The following is a 24350-nucleotide window of genomic DNA, read 5'->3' as shown; positions in this document are numbered from 1 at the left end:
CTGTTTATGACAAACCCACAGCCAATATCATACTGAATAGGCAAAAACTGGAAGCATTCCCTTTGAAAACTGGTGCAAGACAGGGATGCCCTCTCTTACCACTCCTATTCAACATAGTGTTGGAAGTTCTGGCTAGGGCAATCAGGCAAGAGAAAGAAATCAAGGGTATTCAGTTAGGAAAAGAAGAAGTCAAATTGTCCCTGTTTGCAGATGACATGATTGTATATTTAGAAAACCCCATCCTCTCAGCCCAAAATCTCCTTAAGCTGATAAGCAACTTCAGCAAAGTCTCAGGATACAAAATCAATGTGCAAAAATCACAAGCATTTTTATACACCAGTAACAAACAAACAGAGAGCCAAATCATGAATGAACTCCCATTCACAATTGCTTCAAAGAGAATAAAATACCTAGGAATCCAACTTACAAGGGATGTAAAGGACCTCTTCAAGGAGAACTACAAACCACTGCTCAGTGAAACAAAAGAGGACACAAACAAATGGAAGAACATTCCATGCTCATGGATAGGAAGAATCAATATTGTGAAAATGGCCATACTGACCAAAGTAATCTATGGACTCAATGCCATCCCCATTAAGCTACCAATGACTTTCTTCACAGAATTGGAAAAAACTGCTTTAAAGTTCATATGGAACCAAAAAAGACCCCACATTGCCAAGACAATGCTAAGTCAAAATAACGAAGGTGGTGGCATCATGCTACTTGACTTCAAACTGTACTACAAGGCTACAGTAACAAAAGCAGCATGGTACTGGTACCAAACAGAGATATAGACCAATGGAACATAACAGAGCCCTCAGAAATAATACCATACCTCTACAGCCATCTGATCTTTGACAAACTTGAGAAAAACAAGAAATGGGGAAAGAATTCCCTATTTAATAAATGGTGCTGGGAAAATTGGCTAGCCATAAGTAGAAAGCTGAAACTGGATCCTTTCCTTACTCCTTATACGAAAATTAATTCAAGATGGATTAGAGACTTAAATGTTAGACCTAAAACCATAAAAACCCTAGAAGAAAACGTAGGTAATACCATTCAGGACATAGGCATGGGCAAGGACGTCATGTCTAAAACACTAAAATGGCAACAAAAGCCATAATTGACAAATGGGATCTAATTAAACTAAAGAGCTTTTACACAGCAAAAGAAACTACCATCAGAATGAACAGGCAACCTACAGAATGGGAGAAAATTTTTGCAATCTACTCATCTGACAAAGGGCTAATATCCAGAACCTACAAAGAACTCAAACAAATTTACAAGAAAAAAACAAACAACCCCATCAAAAAGTGGGCAAAGGATATGAATAGACATTTCTCAAAAGAAGACATGCATACAGCCAACAGACACATGAAAAAATGCTCATCATCACTGGCCATCAGAGAAATGCAAATCAAAACCACAATGAGATACCATCTCACACCAGTTAGAATGGCGATCATTAAAAAGTCAGGAAACAACAGGTGCTGGAGAGGATGTGGAGAAATAGGAACACTTTTACACTGTTGGTGGGATTGTAAACTGGTTCAACCATTGTGGAAAACAGTATGTCGATTCCTCAAGGATCTAGAACTAGAAATACCATATGACCCAGCCATCCCATTACTGGGTATATACCCAAAGGATTATAAATCATGCTGCTATAAAGACACATCCACACGTATGTTTATTACAGCACTATTCACAGTAGCAAAGACTTGGAATCAACCCAAATGTCCATCAGTGACAGACTAGATTAAGAAAATGTGGCACATATACACCATGGAATACTATGCAGCCATAAAAAAGGATGAACTCATGTCCTTTGTAGGGACATGGATGCAGCTGGAAACCATCATTCTCAGCAAACTATCACAAGAACAGAAAACCAAACACCGCATGTTCTCACTCATGGGTGGGAATTGAACAATGAGATCACTTGGACTCTGGAGGGGAATATCACACACTGGGGCCTATTATGGGGAGGGGGCAGTGGGGAGGGATGGCGTTGGTAGTTATACCTGATGTAAATGACGAGTTGATGGGTGCTGACGAGTTGATGGGTGCAGCACAGCAACATGGCACAAGTATACATATGTAACAAACCTGCACGTTGTGCACATGTACCCCAGAACTTAAAGTACAATTAAAAAAAAAAAAAAGAAAGAAAATGTGGTACATATATGCCACAGAATAGTATGCTGCCATATAAAACATGGATGGAGGTGTAGGCCATTTTCTTAGGTGAACTAAAACAGAAATAGAAAACTAAATACTGCGTGTTCTCATTTATAAGCAAGAGCTGAACAATGGACACATGGACATAAGGATGGAAATAATAGACACTGAAGACTCCAAAAGCAGGGAGGGTGGGAGAGGGCGAGAGTTGAAAAATTACCTATCAGATACAGTGTTCACTATGTGAGTAATGAGTACACTAGAAGCCCAATCCCCACTAGTATGCAATATAGCCATGCAACAAACAAGCACATGTACCCTTGAGCCTAAAAAACACAGCAAAACAAAAACCCCAAAATACTTCCAAGTTGTCTGCATTTGGCAATCTTCAGTTCAGTGAATTTCCTTTGCGTTGGCATCTGGATGCTAAACAGGAAAGGGAATTTTTGAAGGTTTACAGTATTATGTGCACTTGAGGGGTACTACCTGTTTGGTGGTGTAGGAGCTGGAGGATGCAAAGAAGGATTGACTAAAAATGAAAGGAGAGGGTAGGAAGAATGAATAGAGCTTGAATGAAACAGAATTATTTATCTCTGGGGCTAAATTTCTGGGCTAATAGACATTAAGGGGGGTTGGTGGAAAATGAAGACTGTGTTATTCCATTTAGAACTGTCCTCGAAGTTGGAGATGCAGCAAGCCTCTAGTGTAAGCCTCATGAGGGTAGGTTCATGTCTGATTGTCCTACCCACATACCAGTGTCTAGAACAATGCTTGGTACCTACAGCAAGCACTGAATAAATGTTCATTTAGCTTATGGTGTGAGGCAATGAATACATCTTTCTAAAGACTGTAGGCAGACCGAGCAAATGAGAAAATGTCAAGGGCCACCACTGAAAGCTTTACAAGTAAAAGCCTGTTAGGATGGCGAGGGTCTGAGGAAATTTGGAGGAAAAAACCCTCAGCACAATCTTTAATAAGAGTCTACGTCATCCCGATGAATGATTTTTCTGGTTTGGATGCTTATGGCTCTGACCTAGCTTCCAGTCAATATATATTAGCAGTCTGGGGGCATAATAAAATGAGAATTCCCAAAATATTTTTAGAGGAGAAGGGAGCAATAGGTGTTGGCAGGGAAATTTCAGCCCAAGTATATAAATAACCGAAGGGAATTTTTTCATCAAATTGTGGGAAGCAGATGAACCAACCTCTCTGGGCCTGTTTTCCTATCTGTATTGGGGGCAAGGTGAGAGAAGCCATAAGATATTCCCTGGGGTTTCTTTCAACTCTGTGTGCTTTTTATGTTTCCTACCCTTGTTCTGTATCCTAAGCCCTTCTCTGCTACACAAAGATATGTCGTTATTTTTCTCTAAGACTTTTTTCCCTTGACTTACCAAAGTACTGCTAACATTTGACAATTCTCTTTTTTTAAAATAAGTTTTTTTTTCTTCTTTTTTTTGAGACAGAGTCTCACTTTATCACCTAGACTGGAGTGTAGTGGCATGATCCTAGCTCACTGCAGCCTCGACCTCTTGGTTTTAAGGGATCCTCCTGCCTCAGCCTTCTGAGTAGCTGGGTCTACACAAACGAGCCAATATGACTGTCTTTTTTTTTTTTTTTTTTTTGTAGAGATGGAGTCTCACTATGTTGCCCAGGCTGGTCTCAAACTCCTGGCCTCAAGTGATCCCCTGGTCTCAGCCTCCCAAAGTGTTGGGATTACAGGTGTGAGCCACTGCTCCCAGTCGACATTTGTCAATCCTTCAATGTGCAATGATACATAATAAAATGGACTGGTGTTTACGTATGAGATTTACAATTAGAAAAGAAAAGCTTTAAACTTGGTATAAGCTAGAACTCCTTTCTGGAGTGGGCACCCACTGCTCTCCAATGGGAGGCTGTTCTGCTACTTCTGGGCATCCCTCAGTCCCCTTCCTCCCTGCACCTCGGCCTGCCACTACTGTGAGCGCCTTTGTCCATGTCCTTCCCAGAAAAGGACCAGGCCTCTGCCTTGCCCTCTGAATCCAGTCCAGGAGAGGAGGAAAAGGCACAACTGCACCGGTTTTGCCACAACTCAGCTCAAGCCAAAACCAAACTTTGAACACAAGGTCCTTTCGATTCTCCTTGCCCCAAATGCAGAACAGAATTTTGGCTTGATGTTTGCATCGCCCATTGAAATGTTTTATTTTGTTTTTGTTTTACTCCCTTAAAATATGTGCACCCTGGCCCTTCATTTAAGTCTCCATCTCTAATAATAAAAAGAACGGCCAAAGCTTTGTTTGGTTTTAAGATATCAGAGATTTCAGCATCAGTTTGCTTTAAGGGATCAGAGCTGACCTACCTCCCTTTGACCAGCGCACTTCAAGCATGTAGCTCTGATTAGGGCACAGGGTTGTGCCTCAGAAGGCCTATCTGGCTTTTCTAGAACAAATCTCAGGAATCTATTTTTTTTCTGCACCACTTAGGAAAATCAGGACTTTGGTTCACAGGTTTTGTAAATATTGAATTTTAAGTTTCTAGCCTGATTTTGTGGTAAAGAGAAGAGAAATAAGTATAGTTTACAGCTGAAATTTGGTCCTGGGCTCCATTTTATGCTGTCTTCAGTTTAGATGTCTCGTGGAAAACAAAGCAATTTCTTGATGGCTAATGTTTATGGGTATGCAGAAATGAAATAGCCACACCACTGCCTTTCTAAATATTTCCCCTGTCTGCCATATTTTGGTGCTGGTAATTATTCCAAGGTCAGTGAATGTGATGTTAACCTGTCAAAGGAACTCAAGAAAAAAAGACTGCTGTGCTCTCTGAAAATATAAAGTGCTCTTTAAGTCTTTAATAATAAAAACACTTCATCACCAGATCATCTCTATTTTATTTTTCTCTCTCCTCCCTTTGAATTTTGCTTATAGTTATACGGAATGTCATGAAAATAGTAACTTTGCAAAGCTCTTCCAAGTTTACAATGTACCTTCCCATATGTGATCTCATTTGGAGCTCATAACAGCTGCGTGATCTCTGGTGGTTTATTAGCCCATTTTGTAGAGGAGAAGACTGAGGGATAGTCAATGGCTTGCCCCTGTCTTGCTTGACCCCGCCAGGCCATGGCTGCCCCAGGACCCAGGTGAGGTTCTCCAGATCACCAGTTAGTGTTCCCTGACTGGCACAAATGCAGCCCTCTGCACTGGAAACTACAGTCTGATTCTGTGTAAAGTCTGTCTGTGAGACTGCAGAGCAGAAATCCAGTCTGCTACCTTTTATAAATCAAAGCGGTTCTTTTACAGTTTTCCCAGAAGGTTCAAGCCAACTCTCCTACAAACAGCCATCTTATCAAGTGCTTTCCAAAAGAATGTATCGGTTGCTCTGAGACCTGAGGTGACAGTTTACTGTGATTGCTGTCCTGCTCCCTCACAAAGTTGTCACAATTTCGGGGACAGGTAGGAGAGGAAAAAGAGTCTTCCTCATTCAAAGATTCCCAAACTGGTTCTACTTTTGCTGTCTGAGCTTGCCAAACTTCTCACCCGATGCAAAAAAGTGCTTTGGGTCAGTCTGATAGGCGTTGGTCTACCGTCTAAGGGTGACGACCCTTCCCTTTAACCCATCTGTGCTTGGGATTGCCATGTTTTCCTACACTGATGAAATAGCAGCTTTCTTTGTAAGTCTATTCTTACTCCCCATTTATCTTAGAAATGAAATTGCAAGTTCATTTTCTTAGCACCCTGTATCAGCTACATTCCAGTGACCCCATTATATAACACAAACTGGATCTATACATCTCCTAAAATAACAGCTGGGTCAGGGCTGTGAACAGTCACCGAGAATCCCTCCCTGTCCTGCTTTCTCTGCGTGGCCAGCTGATGTGTGGAGGGCAAAGACCCATGGGAAACCGGCCTCCAGGCTGCTGTGTACAGGCCCTGCAATAAGGCTGCTCTCATTAAGCCTTTGGGCTCCGCTGAATGGCTGGAGGCCTTCTCAGGAAGCTGCTTAGAAGATTGCTGAAGGACTCCTGCTGTTACACTTAGTTGAGTTTCTTTCCTTTTTCTCCAAGTTATCCCCTTATTAGAGAATCCTGTAAAACCAGGAGGAAGGAGAGGCGAGTTTTCTGGCTAGCTTATAGTCCTTCTGTCTCTCATTAAGGCCTCTTGGTCTGCGTATTCTGTGATGTGAACTTGTGAACTCAGTACTGCATACTTCACCAGCATTGCAAAATCAGCACTTAAAGATATCAAGGACCCAACAGCAGCTACCCAGCTCTCAGGAGGGAGGAACAAAAGCACAGCCCCATTGTACTCTCCTGTCTACTTGTCACTTTTTTGCGGCTCACAGTTGATGGCATTTCAAGGAATAGGAATTGGACTATGGGATGCATTCTTACCCATCCTTGAGTTCCATGTATCATGGGTGAAGAGTACCTTTTTGGTTTCTGAAATGAATTCTGAGCACTTAGAGACAGGGAACTGGGTTTTACAAATCAGTGATGCTTTGAGTCTATAGGAAAACCCTCAGGATTACAGTGTTGAACACGGTCAATATGGGGCAATTAGGAATGAAGTAAAATAGAAGGAAGAAGGATTCTTTCTTAGGATGGCTCTGAAGACCTAACTACTGTGGTGGCGGGAACAGTTGGGGTTGCTCAGTGGGTGGAGGGTGGGAAATATGTGATCTCAGACCTTTCATTCATTCTGGTGCCTGCGACTCAGTCCTGCACTTGGCTCCTAGGTTCCATCCCTGTCTTTCTGATGCAGCCCGGGGGACTAACCTGGTATAGCTATGATCATGAGGCTTACTGCTGATGACCCGAAGTATAGGATGGGAGTCATGAAACTATGCTCCCAAGCCAAACTCAGTTGGCTGCCTGTTTTTGTAAATAAAGTTTTATTGGAACACAAACATATTTATTAGTTTAGGCGTTGTCTCTAGCTGCTTTCACACTACAACGGCAAAGCAGGTACAAAGCCTAAAATATTTACTCTGTGGTCCTTTATAGAAAAAATTTGCCGAATACTGGAATAGCGACTGCCGAAGGGCAAGATGTGCTTAATGGATTTAGAATCAAGAGATGAGATATTACAGGTATGATGGCTTCAGAACAAATTACCCCAAAACTCAGTAAATGGCATAAAACAATCATTTCTTATGTTCATGGATTCTGCTGTTCAGGGAGGGTGGGGCACAGTGAGGATGTCTCTGCCTCATAGTGTGGAAGACTCAAACAGGGCTCAAAAGATAGGGCCCTTCAGGCATCTTTCTCTCTAGTCTCTCTCTCTCTCTCTCTCTCTGTCTCTCTCAGTGCCACATTCATGCAATCAGCAGCACACATAGGAGCAGAGTTCATCTGAGACAGGATGGTGGGGAAGGACTCATGGAAGAGATGAAACTTGAATGTGGTCTTAAAAGATGTGACTGGACAAAGATAAACCCACTGGGAGACAGAGACAGCATCACTTCTGTTGCAATCTGTTGGTTGCAGTAGTTACAAAGTTCCATCCAGGTTCAAGAGGAGACAACATAGACCCCACTTCTTGATAGAGGAACGTCACTGCATCATTTTAAGAAAAGCATATTGGAGTTTCATATATGTGTATAGCTCTATCTTTGGAAAATCTGCCACTTGGGGTAGACCTCTGACCCAGAGAATCTCTGCCTTCACCTACTTCATACTCATTGCTGTCCTTCTTTTGTTCCCCACCCATGCCTACTGAATTCAGAATGTCCTCTCCCTGGACCCTCTGCCTGTAGTCATTTGTCCCTTACAGCCTAGGCTATATACGTCTTTCTCTGCAGAGCCACTGGTTTCCTCTGAAGCTTCTGATGCCTTCCCATTCTTAGCCAGATTTCAGCGTCCTCAGCCTCTGGGCTTCCCTTACCTCTCACGCCATTGTGTTCCCCCCATGGACTCTCCCTGCAGGCTCCCCAGGGCTTCCCAGTAGACCCTAGACACATGGTGCTCCTTCTCAGTTGGGGCCTCCTGCCTCAATGTCTTCCGCCCCTCTCTGAGTTTATCTTTGTCCAGTCACAGATTTTAAGGCCACATTCAAGTTTCAGCTCATCCATGAGCCCTTCCCCACCATCCTGTCTCAAATGAACTCTGCTCCTGCGTGTGCTGCTGATTGCACAAATGTGGCACTGAGCAAGTACTGCCTGGCTCATGATGAGGAGCCTGACTCCTACTTCTTTGTATTCCTTCTGTGCTTCCCCAGCACCATGTAATCATTTCTTGATATTGATCTGCATGGTACAGGTTGAGTGTCCCTTATTTGAAAGTTGGGACCAAATTATTTTGGATTTCAGATTTTTTCAGATTTTGGAATATTTGTGTATACATAATGAGATATCTTGGGGATGAGACCCAAGGCTAAACACAAAATTATTTGTGTTTTATATATGCCTCATACATGTAGCCTGAAGGTAATTTATACAATATTTTAAATAATTTTGTGCATGAAATAAAGTTTGTGTACCTTGAACCATCAGAAAGCAAGGGTGTCACCATCTCAGCCACCCATGCGGACAATCTGTGGTTGTTTGGCATCACCATCATTCCTGACTCTGGATTTATATGCTCCCGATAAGCAATCATTTTCTTACATTTATTTACATGTAAGTACTTAACAGTAAAAAATATGACATACCATTCATACAGTGAAAAGATGATGTGTTCAGGGTAACTCAGCAGCACGGTAGCATCACCAGAATACCCGTATCAGCTGTTAGACAACAACAACAACCAACAACGGCAAGCTTTCAGTCTCCATCGATAATCCTGGACTTTGAATAAAAGATATATTGTATTTTCTTTTCTGGTGAGAAGAAACATCAGAAGGAGTTGCGGGACCAGGAAGTGCATCCTTTAGGCATGGGGAGGCATTCTGCTGGATGGCTTTTTAGATGTTTCCTCCAGAATCACCTGCCTCATTAACAACAGTTTTGATCTTAGGAGTTTCTCTTTGATTTTATAAACTGACATGGTTTTTTGTTCTGCAATGAATGCATGCTGCTGTAGTCCTTCCATAAGCCCACCACACATTTTCACCATGTGGTCTATAGGCAATTCTGCAGAGTTAACAAGGTCATCTTCATCATCACTATTATCATGATCACCTTGATTCAGAACCATTTTGCCTGTTTAACCATTGGTCAGTGAATGAACAACTGGAGCCTCATTATTGATGTTAAAAACTTCTTTGATATCCGCTTCTTCCAGTTTGCTGACGGACTCTGAGATATGTATCTTGCATAAGTAAGGAGGCCAGGCATCTTTTTTTTCTCATTAGATATACAGAATCCTTCACAGTTACCACCTTGTCCATCATTATCACTCAACATAATTGCACGGACAGAAGTTGTGCCAGACATGCACAACTGTGTCTTTAGTCACTGTGTCCCAGACCTTGGTAAGAGTAGATATGGCATCTTTCATGCTAAATTCTTTTAAAAAGCTTCCACACCCATGCCTCTGTTCACTGCTGCTAGCATGCTGTTCAAGAAAGTGTATTTTTGTATTTATTCTTCAATGATCCCAGGATACCCTGGTTACATGGCTGAGTTAAAGAAGTCACATTGGGGGAAAATACATGATATAAACATTATTTTTATGAGAATTTTAGCTGGAGGATGAGCAGAATGGTTGTCAAAGAATAACAAAATCTTGCAGTTATCATCTAGTCCGGTTTCCCTGCAGTTAGCATGAGTCATTGGTACAAAATGTTTATGAAACCAGTCAGAAATGATGTCCCTGGTGATCCATGCCTTTTTGTTAGCATAATATTAGACTGGTAAGAAATTCATTCCTTGAAAATACCAAGGATGCAAGTTTTTGCTTATCATGGTAAGTTTACATTTAGTGTGCCTGCTGCATTAGCACATCTAAACACAGTTATTCTGTCCTTAGTGTTCTTATTTACTTAGGCACTGTCTCATCAGTGGTAGTCAACGTCTTTCTGTGGCAATAACACCAAGACAGTAATGTTTCTTCAGCGTTATAGACTTGTTCTGGCATCAGATTTTCATTAGCCATGACCCTGGCAAACTTGTTAATAAATGTGTCTGCTTCTTTGTGATCAACAGATGCTTTGTCACCACAAATCTTTAAAAATTTAATGGCATGTCATTTCTGTGAATATTCACAGTTCCTTTCAATTTTCAGTTCATGATGGTATATCTTTGCTTGTTTTGTGATCATCATACCATTAAGTGGCTAGTGACTCCTATGAATCCACATTTCAATACACAATCAAGATCTTCATTTTTAGCTTTATGCAGTGTTGTTCTGTTTTTAAAATTAACTTCTGTTCATCACTTTCAGCACAGAACTTTAACAGTTTATCATTCTGTTTTCCCAGGTCATATGTTGTGGTCATTCCAACACCATACTCTTCCGTAAGATGTTTCACACTTAGACACTGCTGTCTAGTTTCTCCAACAGCTTCACTTTCCATGCTATAAATAAACATAAATGTTTCCTCTTTTTCTTGTCACTGTTACCCATAAAGGAATCTTCAGGTCTTTTTGATATTTTTAATAATATCTTTGCATCACAGAGCAGAGAATAAGCAAAAAAATATAGTGACTATATGTATTTTGATATATGCCTTATACACATAGCCTGAAGGTAATTTTATACAATATTTTAAATAATTTTGTGCATGAAATAAAATTTGTGTACCTTGAACCGTCAGAAAGCAAAGGTGTCACTGTCTCGATCCCATGTGGGGCATCATGGGGAACCTGCTGTTGGCACATCCAGACTGCTCATGTGTCATTTCATTACCCTTTGTGGGTGTGCTTGCATGGGGAAATCTAGGTATTAATGGAAAAGATATCACTGCCAAAGAGGACTTGGAAGGTCTTTTTCCCTTCACACACATAAACTGTGTGTTGTGCACAGTGTTTTGACTAAGACCTGTCACATGAAGTCAGGTGCAGAATTGTCCTCTTGTGGTGTCAAGCTGATGCTCAAAAAGTTGCAGATTTTGGAGCATTTTGGATTTCAGATTTTCAGAAGCGTTATGGATCCTTAACATGTATATTTTTTTCTCAAGTTTCTTATGGAAATATGCATATGGAGCCTGATGCCAAATAAATATCTAAACTCTTCTAGTTCACATTTAAAATTCACCTAACATGAATAAGAAATAAAGTAGACAGGCATGCCACCTCATTCATCTGAACATTTTTAGATTCTGATCAGAAGTAAATATAAGATACCTTTCACACAGAAATTTAAGGAAATGCACGATATTAAATTTTTAAAATAAGATACAAAACTTCTACTTCCCTGGTCAGTGCTTTTGCCTATTAAAACACTATAAAATAGATGTTTAGCAAGTAAAAGCCAAAGGGAAAGCATAGGGGAAAAGAGACAAATGAGAAAAGAGAGAGAGTAGAGCAGAATTTGTCTTAAATGATTACGAAGATCTTATATCCTACACCAACTTTATCTACATTTTCTTGAAAAGTCAGCAAGAAAGCTCATTTAAGAGTTTGCACAACGTGTCCCTCTAAACTTTTCTATCTGGATCTGTCAGGAAAGCTATACTGAATATTTGCCAAAAGATGGCTCTCATTTATGTTTGGTTCCTAAATGAACTAATTTCCCTGGTTGCCTTGAATTCTCTTCGTTATTTTTTTCAATAAAGGTAGCAATCAGTGTATCATGGAAAGCGGAGAAAGATCTCTCCCCAAACACACACACACACACAATCGATTTTTGTCTGGTTTGCCATTTCTATGACTGGTATGTAAGAGTTCCTCTCTAGATCGCTCACAGTTCATTAAGGGGTTGCTCAATTTATTAGGAACCAATCATGCATTTATACATTCTTTTATCTGAAGTGCACTTTTAAATGTTAGACCATACACTAATCAAGTTGAACATGATAATAAGTGCACGTTCACATTGTTAAGGTAAATGACCCAATGCACTTAGAGTGAAGACATATTTGAGCTACAATTTGCCTTTTCATCGCAATATTGAACACTCCCAGCAAGGGTCAGGATGCTGTTGGCAACTGCCTTGGGAAGATTCGATTAATTTCACATTTAGAGCCAGACCCTCTTTGGTGCCCTGTCACTGTTTTCCATTATCCTGTGAAAATACAGCAGAGACAAGATGCAAAGTTTGGGACAAACAAAGGAGAATTTTGTAGAATGACAGAGTCAAGTTTAGATAATTTCTAAGTAGTGCAGAGAGGAGCAGGTGGGTGAATGGCCCTAAATAGCTGAAAGTCTGAAAATAATGTATGTTTATTTACATTTGGAACACATTTTGGTGCATGCTTTTCAATTAAGTGGGATTTGTTTTAAAAACAATAATGAAACCACGTGTATAGAAATGACTGAGGAGAAGCTGGAAGAATCTCTATTCCCCCTTTTTCACTCCACTTGGCTCTGCTCCTCTCTATATTCTATTGCACGCTGGGATTGAATCTACTGAATTGCAGATCCAAGCCGAATAGGAGTTTGAACCAAGCTGCCATGAAAGAGGGTTGGGGGTAGTTAAGGACTTGATTTCTCTTCTGTCTTATAAACAATAAGCGGCACAAGTATTTTAGAATAGATAGAAACAGTCTGTAAATCTGAAATAATGTGTCCTGGCATAAGTTCCCTAGCACAGACAGAGCTGAATGCAGATATTCTCTAGGTTGAACAAGGTCTCCCCGTCACATCACCATTTGATGGCTGAATGTACTAAAATCCAAAAAGAGTGGCAGATTTGCTGAAGAGTAGGAATACTGTGATTAAGCCTTTTGGAAAACAGGTAAAGGCTTTTTGGAACTCACTAAGGGAAATGTAGAAGGCATGCCAAGTCATAGTCCTTGCCAGGCATTTCATCCATATAAATATTTAGTTATATTTAGTTTTCTAATATTCCCTTCTGATGTTCTGGAAGAAAAGGATAGAATCTGACACCCCCTCCATACCACACTTAACACCCTTTCGCTTATTTGATGGTATTACAGATGAATAGTCGAACAACCTCACATGGAAGCTAAGTATAAATCATATTTCTCAACATACTGGTTTTAGAATGAGTTGGTTTTACTGCATAAACGCATATCGAACCAGGCAAAAAAGACAAAGAAGACAAGACTCTGTCTGTGTGTGTGTGTGTGTGTGTGTGTGTGTGTGTGTGTGTGTGTGTCAGAGAGAGAGAGAGAGAAGAGCGAAAGAGAATGGGATTCATTTTCACACTAGGGAGCTTCTGGGGCTAGTCTCTTGCTTTGTCTCTTCGTTGTCATGTAATTACCATCACCAGGTAATACTTACTGAGCACCCCGGTGAGCTCAGCTTTGCTGACCATTTTGCACTTACTTAAAACATCCTCATCATTGCTCAGTAGAAGCTTATGAGCTGATGAAGAACTGACCATGAATCCAGATGAGGAATATCAAGCAACTGATGTTCTGCATGACATACGGGACAAACTTTAAACACAGAGGGCTATCGCTAGCTGTTCCGGTTTGAATTCCCTAGGCCTCAGTTTGGGGAATTGGACCATGGTCTCTTTATATCCTCTTCAACTCTAACATTCTATTTTTTAATTTATTATTTTCATTTTCATTTATGAACAAACCAAAACTTTCTAAGTTTCATCAAGAACATTATTAGAAAGTATGACATTTTTAACATAAGCACTTCTCATGTATTATTTCATCCTCATAACAACCCAGAGAGAACTTTTGGAATTCTTATTAGGCTAATGAGAAAAATGAGGTAGCCAAGGACACCTAGAAAGTGGTGGAGCTGGGATCTCAACTTGTTTGATCAGTCTCCTGAGACTGGGGACATGACCACTGAGCTATGCCGACTCCTCACTTCTCCAACCCATCAGAAATGCCTTTGATTGTGTACTGGATGAAACAGCAGATAGTTGAAGTACCCTGCCTTGGAGTGCTACTCTATCTTTGGTACATAGTTTAACGTTTGATCTTCTAGAACCTCCTCGTCATGGTTTCACCAGCTATCAGCTCTAATACACAACTATCATTTGCAAAACTCTTGATTCCTGAAAATTAGCTAGGTCACTAAGTATGTCAGCTGTAATAATGTAGCAGCTAATTCTTTTAAAAACAGAAAACTGTATATTAGAATTGCCACTGGCAACACATCTGACCTAGACCATCCATCCTCTCTTAACTGGAAATTTATCATTATGGAGAAAGTAATTTTGTTCTTTCCAAACCCTCAGCCACCAACTGGGCCAGTTTTTTGCTTCTGCATATTTCACTGAAGTTGCTGCTTGGAAATTAACCAACCATAATTACTTATTTATGTGCATATTTCTGAAACTGTAATAATCTGTGAAACTGCCTTGGAAATTTCTGACAACTTGGTTTGCATGAAAGTCTATCAATTTTGTCCTTAAATTCTTTGTTCCTGACGAACTTCTGTAAAAATCTTTGTTCTGGAATAAGAGATGTTCTTTATAATTCCTCCAAACTGTGTCTCCTGCTCCCATTGTTAACAAAATCACTAGCTTTCCTTTTTATCTCTCTGGTTCCTTTGTTCCACATTATTCTCCTCTTTTTAATTTGTTACCATATAATACATGTCATTTTTGGAAAATTAGAAATTGTAAATAAGCAAAAGAAGAGAAGGATGAGGAGGAAGAAAGGAGGAAAAAAGGAGAGGAGAAAAATAAGCTGTTTCTATCTTTTGGTGCTTATGCCCTCTCCCAACCATATAAATATGTACACATATTTTTATTAAAATGTCTATATTGATGAATAGTTTACATATAATAAATTGCAAATGTAATACATTAAATGTAATAGAATTAAGTTAAATTAATTGCACATATAATAAATTGCAGTGTATAGTTTAATGTTTTCATGTGTGTACATACCTGTGAAACCATGACCACAATTAAGAGAGTGGACATATCCATCCCCCTCAGAGTGATGGGAATGCAATTGCCACTTGCAGTCCCTCCATCCTGCCTCTCTCTTCCTGCCCTTCCCCTTATTGTTCATCGTTAGGCAACTATAGATCTGCTTTTTGTCACTATAGGTTAAATTTTCTAGAATTTTGTATACATGGTATCATACATTATGTACTATTTTTTATCTGACTTTTTTACTCAGCATAAATTATCTTGAGATTCATTCGTGTTGTAGCATGATGATTAATTGTTCACCTCTTTTCACTGCTGAATAGAATTCCATTTTGTGGATATTCCAGTTTGTTTATCCTTTCACCTGTTAAGGAGATTTGGTTTGTTTCTTCTTTTGGCTATTATAAATCAAGCTTCTATGAACATTTGTATACAACTCTTTGTATGGATATAAGCTTTATTTCTGTTGGTTAGATACCTAGGAGTGGAATGACTGAGTAACACAGTAGTATGTTTAACTTTTATGAAATTGTTTCCAAGTGTTTGTACCACTTTTCATTTCCACCAGCAGTACATGAGAATTTCAATTCCTCTACGTTTTTGCCAACTCTTGATGTGGTTAGTTTTTAAGTTTTTGGATATTATAATAGATGCATAATGATATCTCATTGTAGTTAATGTGCATTTCCCAAAGACTAATGACACTGAGCATCTTTTTCACGGGCGTATGTGCCAACATATATCCTCTTCACTTACTTTTAAAAATTGGGTTATTTATTTTTCGTTATTGAGTTTTGAGACTCCTTGTTATATTCTGGATGCAAATGCTTTATTAAACATATTATTTGCAAATATGTCTCCAAGTCTGTAGCTTGACAGTGTCTTTTGTAGAGCAGAAGTTTTTCATTCTGATACAGTTATTATTTTTAATATGTTTAGTGTCATATATAAGAAATCTTTGCCTAACCCAAGATCATAAAGGTTTTCTCCTATGCTTTCTTCTAGAAATTTTATAGTTGAATATTCTATTAGGTTTAAGATCTTGTTTGAATCAATTTTTATATGGTGTGAGGTATGCAACAATGTTTTCCTCCTCCTCCTCCTCCTCCTCCTCCTCCTTCTTCCTCTTGTTCTTCTCCTTCTTCTTCATTATGGATACTCAATTGTTCCAGCATCATTTGTTGAAAATATTATCCCTTCCCTACATTTTTGTCAAAAATCAGTTGTCCTTATATTTATTATTGGAATCTATTCTGTTATATTGATCTACTTGTCTGTCTTTACACGAATACCACACTATCTTTAAAATACATTTTGAAATTAGGCAATACTCCAACTTAGCTCTTTTTCAGAGTTATTTTGGTTATTCAGGTTTTTCGCATTTCCATTACACATAAATGTTATAAATCAGCTTGTCAATTTCTATTAAAAACGCTGCTGGGATTTTGACTGGGGTAATTTTGATTCTTTGTATAAATTTGAAAGGAATCCACATCTTGACAACATTGAGTCTTCTGACCCACAAATGTGGTATTTATCTCCATTTGTTTAGGTCTTCTTTAATTTCCATCAGCAGTATTTTGCAGTTTTTAGTGCATAGGTCTTTCGTATTTTTGTCAGATTTACTTTTACATTATTCTAAATGGTATGCTTAAAATTTTCAATTTTCAATTGTTCTTTGTTGGTATACAGAAGTACTGACTTTTGTATATCGATCTTGTATCCTGCAACCATTATTGCTTCTAGCAGCTTTCTTATAGATTTAATTGTACTCCATATAGAGAGTCATGTTGTCTGCAAACGAAGACAACTTCACTTCTATCTTTCTAATTTGGATATCTTTTGTTTCTTTTTCTTGGCTTACTCCCCTCCCTAGAATCTCCAGTGCACTGTTAAATACCAACATTGAGGGTGGATATCCTTGTCTTGTTTCTGATATCAGGGGGAAAGCATTCTGTCTTTTACTGTTAGTTGTAGGTTCTATACAGATGTGCTTTATCAAGTTGCAGAAGTTTACTTTAAAAAGTCTTTTAAATTGACAATAATTGTACATATTCATGGGATACATAGTGACATTTTTATATATATAATGTAGAGTTATCAGATCGGGGTAATCATATCCATCATCTCAACATTTATCCTTTTTTTTTTTTTGTATTAGGAACATGCAATATCCTCCTCCTATCTATTGGAAACTATATATTATTGTTAACTGTAGTCATCCTCCAGTGATATAGAACACTAGAATGTATCCCTCCTATGTAGCTGTACTTTTATGTCCTGTAACAAATCTCTCCCAATCTCTTCCTTTCTCCTACTCTTCCAAGCCTCTACTATTTTCTGTTCTACTTTTTACTTACATGAAATTAACTTTTTAAAAAAAGTTCCACATATGAGTGAGAACATGCAATGTTTAATTTTCTGTTCCTGGCTTATTTCACTTAACATAATGTCCTACAGTTTCATCCGTGTTGCTGTCAATGGCAGGAATTCATTACTTTTTATGACTGGGTAGTATTTCATTGTGTATATATACCACATTTTCTTTATTCATTCATCTGTTGGAAGTTCAATTTTATTACTAGTTTGTTAAGAGTTTTTTTTTTTTTTTCAGGAATGAATATTAGATTTCATTCAATGCTTTGTCTGCATTTTTCAGGTAATCTTAGGAATTTTCTTTTTATAGTTTGTTAATATTGTGAATTATTTTTACTGATTTTTATGCCTGAGTCATGCTATCTTAGCACATTTATATATTATTGAATTTGACTTGCTTTGTTTATACGTTTTGTATGTGTATTCTTGAGGTCTATTTGTCTATAGTTTTCTTGCAATGTCTTTGTCAAATTTTGATATCAGGGTAATTCTGGTTTAATACGATGTGTTTGGAAGTCTTGTCTTCTTTTCAATTATTGGAAAGTTTGTATAGAATTGGCATTATTTTTTCCTTAAATATTTGGTAGGATTCTAGTAAAGCAATCTGGACTTAGAGTTTTCTTTTTTGGAAGACTTTTAATTCCAAATTCAGTATCTTAAACAGATACAAGGGTACTAAAAATATGTATTTCCCAGCACTTTGGGAGGCCGAGGTGGGTGGATCACCTGAGGTTAGGAGTTCGAGACCAGCCTGGCCAACATGGTGAAACCCGGTTTCTACTAAAAATACAAAAATTAGCTGAGCATGGTGGCGCATGCCTGTAATCCCACCTACTTGGGAGGCTGAGGCAGGAGGTTGCAGTGAGCTGAGATTGCACCACTGCACTCCAGCCTGGGTGACAAAGCGAGACTCCATCTCAAAAAAAAAAATTATATATTTCTTTTTGAGTTAACTTTGGTTGTTCATATCTTCCAAGGAATTTGCCCATTTCTTCTCAGTTGTTGAATTTTTTGGCATGAAGTTGTTGACAATATTCCCTTATTGTCCTTGTAACAGGATATGTTATGAATTCACTACTCTCATTTCTGATTTTGGTAATTTGTATCATCACTTTCTTTTTCCTGATCAGTCTGACTAGAGGTTACAAATTTCACTGATTTTTTTTTTAAGAGCCAGCTTTTGCTTTTATTGCTTTTTCCTTTTGTGTTTTGTTTTCTATGTCTTTTCTTTCCTGCTCTAATCTTTATTATTTTCTTTCTTCTTCTTATAAATTTGGTTTTCTTTTTATAGTTTCTTAAGCTGGAAGCTGAAGACACTGATTTGAGATCTTTTATCTTTTGTAAAACAGGCATTTCTACAAGTTCCCTCCAAGTACTGCCGCAGCAGCATCCTACAGATTCTATGACGTTGTGTTTTCATTTTGATTTGGTCCAAAACATTTTATAATTTCATTTTTGATGGTTATTTGCCCCATAGATTATTTAGAAGTGTGCTATTAATTTCCAAATATTTGGAGATTTTCCAGAAATATTTTTGTTATTGAATTTAATTCCACTGTAGTTAGAAAACAAAACATGTATAACTTGTATCCCTTTAACTTTATTAAGACTTGTCTTTTGGCCCAGAATATGGTGTATGCTATAGTCTAAATATTTATGTCCTCCTCAAATTGTTACAGTTAAATTCTTACCCCAGGATGATATTACAAGACAAGGCCTTTGGGAGGTGATCAGGTCATGATGGCAGAGCCCTTATGAATGGGATTAATGCCCTTTTAAAAGAGATCCCAGAGAAGCTCTTGTATCTTCCACTATGTGAGAACACAGTGGAAAAGTGCTGTCTATGTACCAAGAAGTGGGCTGTCACCAGACACTGAGTATGTCAGCATCTTGATCTTGGACTTCCCAGCTTCCAGAACTGTGAGAAATAAATATATGTTGTTCATAAACCACCGAGTTTACATTTTCTTATGGCAGCCTGAGTGAGCTAAGACAGTCTATCTTTAGAGTTGTTCTGTATGGACTCGAAAAGGATGCATATTCTGCTGCTGTTGGGTGGAGAGTTCTCTAATGCCAACCGGGTCTCATTGGTTGATAGTGTTGTTCGAACATTCTATATCCTCACTTTCTTATCCACTTATCAATTGTTGGGAGAAGGCAGTTGAAATCTCTGACTCTAAATTCAGGTTTTTCCATTTCTCCTTGAAGTTCTTTCTATTTTTACTCCCACGTATTTTACAGATATGTGATTATGGGCATAAGCATTTAGAATTCTTACGTCTTTTAAACAAACCCTTTATCATGATAAAATGCCTTTTTAAATCTCTGGTAATATTCTTTGCTCCAAAATCTACATTGTCCGATATTTAATATAGCCACTTCAGCTTTCATTTGAATGGTATTAACGTGGAATATCTTTTCCCATTCTTTAGCTTTTAATACATTCTTTAGCTTTTAGTGTTTTAATATTTTAAATGCATTTTCTGTAGATAGCATATAGTTGAGTCTTGCTTTTAAAAAATATATCCAGATAGCCTATTCCTTTTAATTGTGGAACTGAGACCACTGTGTTTAATTTGATTGCTGATATGTTTCATTTTAAATCTATCACCTTGCTATTTCTTCTCTATGTGTCTATTTTCTGTATTGCTGCATGTGTTCTTTGTTATCCTTTTTCTCTTTTTCTGTCCTCTTATGGATTGGTTGGTTTTTCATGATTACATTTTATCACATTTGTTAGTTTATTAGGTAAAACTTTTTGGTTTGTTTTTTAAAAATAAACAGTCAAGTAGCTTTTAAAGTTGTTTTACAGAGATAATAAGAAAAAATACCTTGTATATTCTACTTACCATTTTTGATGCATTTCATTGCTTTGTATAGATTCATATTTCCATGTATAATCATTTTCCCTTTACCTGAAAGACTTAAACATAGTTTTGTAGTACAAGCCTGCTAGTAATACATTCTTTAAGATTTTGTGTGTTTGAAAATATCTTATTTTGTCTTCATTTTTGAAAGATATCATTGCTGCACATAGAATCTAAATTGACAGTTTTTTTCTTTCAGTACTTAACGATGCTACTCCCCTGTCTTCTTGCTTGCATTCCTTCTGCAGGGAGCCTGCTGTCATCCTTATCTGTTCTTCTGTAGCATGTCTGTTTATTTATTTATTTTTTTTCTGGCTTCCTTTGAGATTTTCTTTCTATCACTGGTTTTGAATAAGTTGACTATAATGTGCCTTGGTGTAGATTCCTTCTTGTTTCTTTGAGTACTTGGGTTTGTTGAGTTTCTTGAATCTATGTGATTATAGTTTTCATCAAATTTGAAACCTTTTTGGCCATTATTTATTCAAATATTTTTTTCTTTACCCGTCTTTATCTCTTCTCTTTTAGGAACTCTTCACATGTATACTAGGCTTCTTAAGGTTGTCCCACAGTGCACCAAATCTCTGTTCATATTTTTAAAATTATCTTTTTCCTCCTTGTTTTATTTTTGACAGTTTTTATTGCTATGTCTTCAAATTTACTAATCCTTTATTCTTCATGTGAAATCTATCATTAATCCCATTCAGTGTAATTTTTTTAATCTTAGATACTGTATATTTAATCCCCCAAAGTTTGACTGGGGCCTTCTTCAAAAATATTTCCATGTCTTTACTTAACTGTTAAAAATTTAAATCACAATTACAACAACTCCTTTAGCATCCTTGTCTGCCAATTCTAACATCTGTGTCATGTTTTTTCTCCTCATTATGGATTGCATTTCACCTCTTCTTTGCATGTCTGGTAATTGCGATTAGATACCAGTCATTCTGAACATTACTTGCTGTGTGCTGGGCATTTTCGTATTTCTCTAAACATTATTGAGCTTTGTTTTTGACATAGTTAAGTTACTTTGAAAGAGTTTAATCTTTTTAAACCCTTTTAAACTTTTAAGGTTTATCAGGCAGGATTGAAGCAGTGCTCAATCTGTTGCTAATCTCCATTACTGAGGCAAAACTCTGTGTATACCCTACCCAAGGCCCGATGTATCTTGAGATTTTCCAGTCTATCTGGGTAGAGGAGAGGGGAACTGGCACTATGCCTGGCCCTATTTGTGTGTCAGGCAGTGTTCTCTCATTCTTGTGAGTGGTCTCAGTTAGTTTCTCATATGATCGGTACCAAGCTGAATACTCAAAAATGACCCTCTGGGTATTTCCAGTTTTCTCTCTGTGCAGCTCTCTCTTTTCAGATGCTCCGTCCTGCAAACCCAGGCAGAGACCAGTTGATTCTATGAGTTGCAGAGGTGGAAGAGAAAGTACTTTCTGCTTGGGTTTCTCCTCCTTGCACTGCAGTCCAGAAACTCTCAAAGCAGTAAGCTAGGAAGGTAACAGGGCTCATCTCATTTATTTTCCATTTCCGGGAGATCACTGTCCTTTGTTGACAGGTGTACACATAGCATCTTGAACATTATTATTATTATTATTATGAGATGGAATCTCACTCTGTCGCCTAGGCTGGAGTGCAATGGCGCGATCTCAGCTCACTGCAACTTCCGTCTCCCAGGTTCAAGTGATTCTCCTGCCTCAGCCTCCTGAGTAGCTGAGGATTACAGGCATGAACCACTGCGTCCGGCCTGAAAATTATTTTTTATACATTTTGTCCATTTTTTGGTTGTTTCTGACAGGAGGATAAATCTGTTTGCTGTTACTCCATACTGGCCAGAAGCAGAATTTCATCCATTAAATGTTTTAATTTCATTGTTTTACTTTAAAATATTTAAGGAATTTATTTTGACATAAAAAATGACTTTCACAGTACTATTTTAAATGGTTGTATAGTATCCTACCGTTTCAACAGACCAGAACTTTCTAAGACAATTTCTTATTATTCTATATTTATATTAATTCCTTTTTTTGCTACCATTAAAAATAATGTTAGGATAAACATTCCTGAAGCTAAATATTTATAAACTTCCCTAATTACTTCCTTAAAAGGAATGCCTAGAAATTGATTTCCTGAGTCAAATTTATACAGATCTTTGAGGAATTTTGTGTGTTTTGTCAAAATTCTCTCTGGAAAGTTTATGTATTTTTCGGTTTGTTTTACTTATTTCCTCTCTAATTTGTTAATGTATCTATTTTTTTCCTCTTTCCCTTGATTTTTTATTGCCTACCACATGTTCTTACAAAATCCTACAATTTATGTTTTCCCAGAAAAGGAAAGGAAAGCCATGTCGATTGAAAATGTGACATTATTCAGCCTGCTTTCATGACCTCAGGAATTGCAGCAAGCTCGCTTCAGGATCCTGCTGTCCCCAGCTGGTGTTTGCTCAGTGGCGTCTACTCTCCCACGAATCTCCTTTCCAAGTTCAGGCTTTATGGCTCAGCTAAAGAAAAATGTCACCACTCTAGGAAAACAGCAGGATGGCTGATATTTCTAGAGTGAGCAAGACACCGGAGCAAGACAGGGACAGTGTTTGGTGCATCAGAAGACTCACTTGGAGGGATTTTTTTTTTTTTTTCTGTGACTCTTTCCCGTCTCCGAAATGTGCTGTGTCTAAATTTCATATTATAACTCTCTGGATGAGACAGAAAAACCTCCAAGACACTTATGCCTCCTTCCCACTGGGGGAAAGACAATTCTTGGCAGCTGTTACAAAAAGAGGAGATCAAGAGTTACTAATGGGAAAAAAAAAACATGTGGAAAAATCCTGAAATGAAAGATTGATGATGGGGCCTCACAGGCAACTCCTCTTAAAAGAGAATTTTTAAGTCTCCAAGCAAATGATAATATGACAACACAGACTAATTGCTGCTTTCTCTTTAAAAATTACAAAACTATCCTATACTCATGGGAGATATTTTTTAAGATTTGAAACTGCTGTAGCTGGGCATTGTGGTACACGCCTCTAGCCCCAGCTACTCGGGAGGCTGAGGCAGGAGAATCGTTTGAACCCAGGAGACAGAGGTTGCAGTGAGCTGAGATTGTGCCACTGCACTCCGGCCTGAATGACAGAGCAACACTCCGTCTGAAAAAAACAAACAAAAAAAGAAGCTGCTTTAGTGATTATAATAAAAAGAAAATAGGTTTTTATTTATCTCTATAACATTTGATGAAGAACTATCTGATGTGTTTTCCTTATTCTATTTTTTTTTTTTTTTTTTTTTTTTTTTGAGACGGAGTCTCGCTCTTCTTGCCCAGGCTGGAGTGAAGTGGTGTGATCTCGGCTCACTGCAACCTCCACCTCCCGGGTTCAAGCAATTCTTCTGCCTCAGCCTCCCAAGTAGCTAGGACTACGGGCGTGTGCCACCACGCCCGGCTAATTTTTTGTATTTTTAATAGATAGGGTTTCACTGTGTCAGCCAGGATGGTCCCAATCTCCTGGCCTAGTGATCCGCCCACCTTGGCCTCCCAAAGTTCTGGAATTACAGGTATGAGCCACCAAATCCAGTCATATTTTCCATATTCTTAACTGCAAGGCATATGCACCTTTTGAGGGTGGGAGGTTCTGAAACAGTTGGTATAGGATCCAGTGGGGTTGTAGCTTGGAGTGGCCTGGGAGTTGAGAACAGGTAAGAGTTGTCTTTGGAATCAGATAAACATGGATCTGAATTCCAGCTCTGTCCTTAGAGTGGTGTGACCTTGCACCAGTCATTTCACTGTTTAAGCCTCAGTTCCATATCTGTAACAGTGGATGATATTCTTATCAGAAGGTTTTGTGAAGAATAAGAGAGATGATACAGGGTGTCTATAATGAACAGAAACAGGCAGTGTTCCTTTTGGCAGATTGAAGACGCCATTGATATCATGTGCCCAAGATGATGGTCACCCTTGCATGTGGGCACTTATCACTTAGCACAGAGCAAGCACTCAATAAAGTGCTACCTCTCATAAGTAAGGTGGCAAAATGAATGCGTTGGTATTATGCCTCTTTTTAGTAGTGGGAATATAATTTGACTCTTTGAGGACTGCCAGTGGAATTGTTGGTA

General features: G+C 38.3%; 1 long non-coding RNA gene across 1 annotated transcript in view; it reads left to right on the top strand.

The window, feature by feature from the left end:
* Positions 1-23314, top strand: part of LOC116269163 — a 46458-nt gene extending 23144 nt beyond the window's left edge. The window contains exon 3 of the long non-coding RNA XR_004176569.1: positions 22575-23314. This is a non-coding gene — a long non-coding RNA (uncharacterized LOC116269163). The remainder of the gene's footprint in view (positions 1-22574) is intronic.
* The last annotated feature ends 1036 nt before the right edge of the window (positions 23315-24350 follow it).

Source organism: Papio anubis, chromosome 10, assembly GCF_008728515.1.
Source record: "Papio anubis isolate 15944 chromosome 10, Panubis1.0, whole genome shotgun sequence".
Taxonomy (NCBI): Eukaryota; Metazoa; Chordata; class Mammalia; order Primates; family Cercopithecidae; genus Papio; species Papio anubis.
The sequence above is the reverse complement of the archived record's forward strand: the minus strand, read 5'-3'. Positions and strand labels throughout refer to the sequence as shown.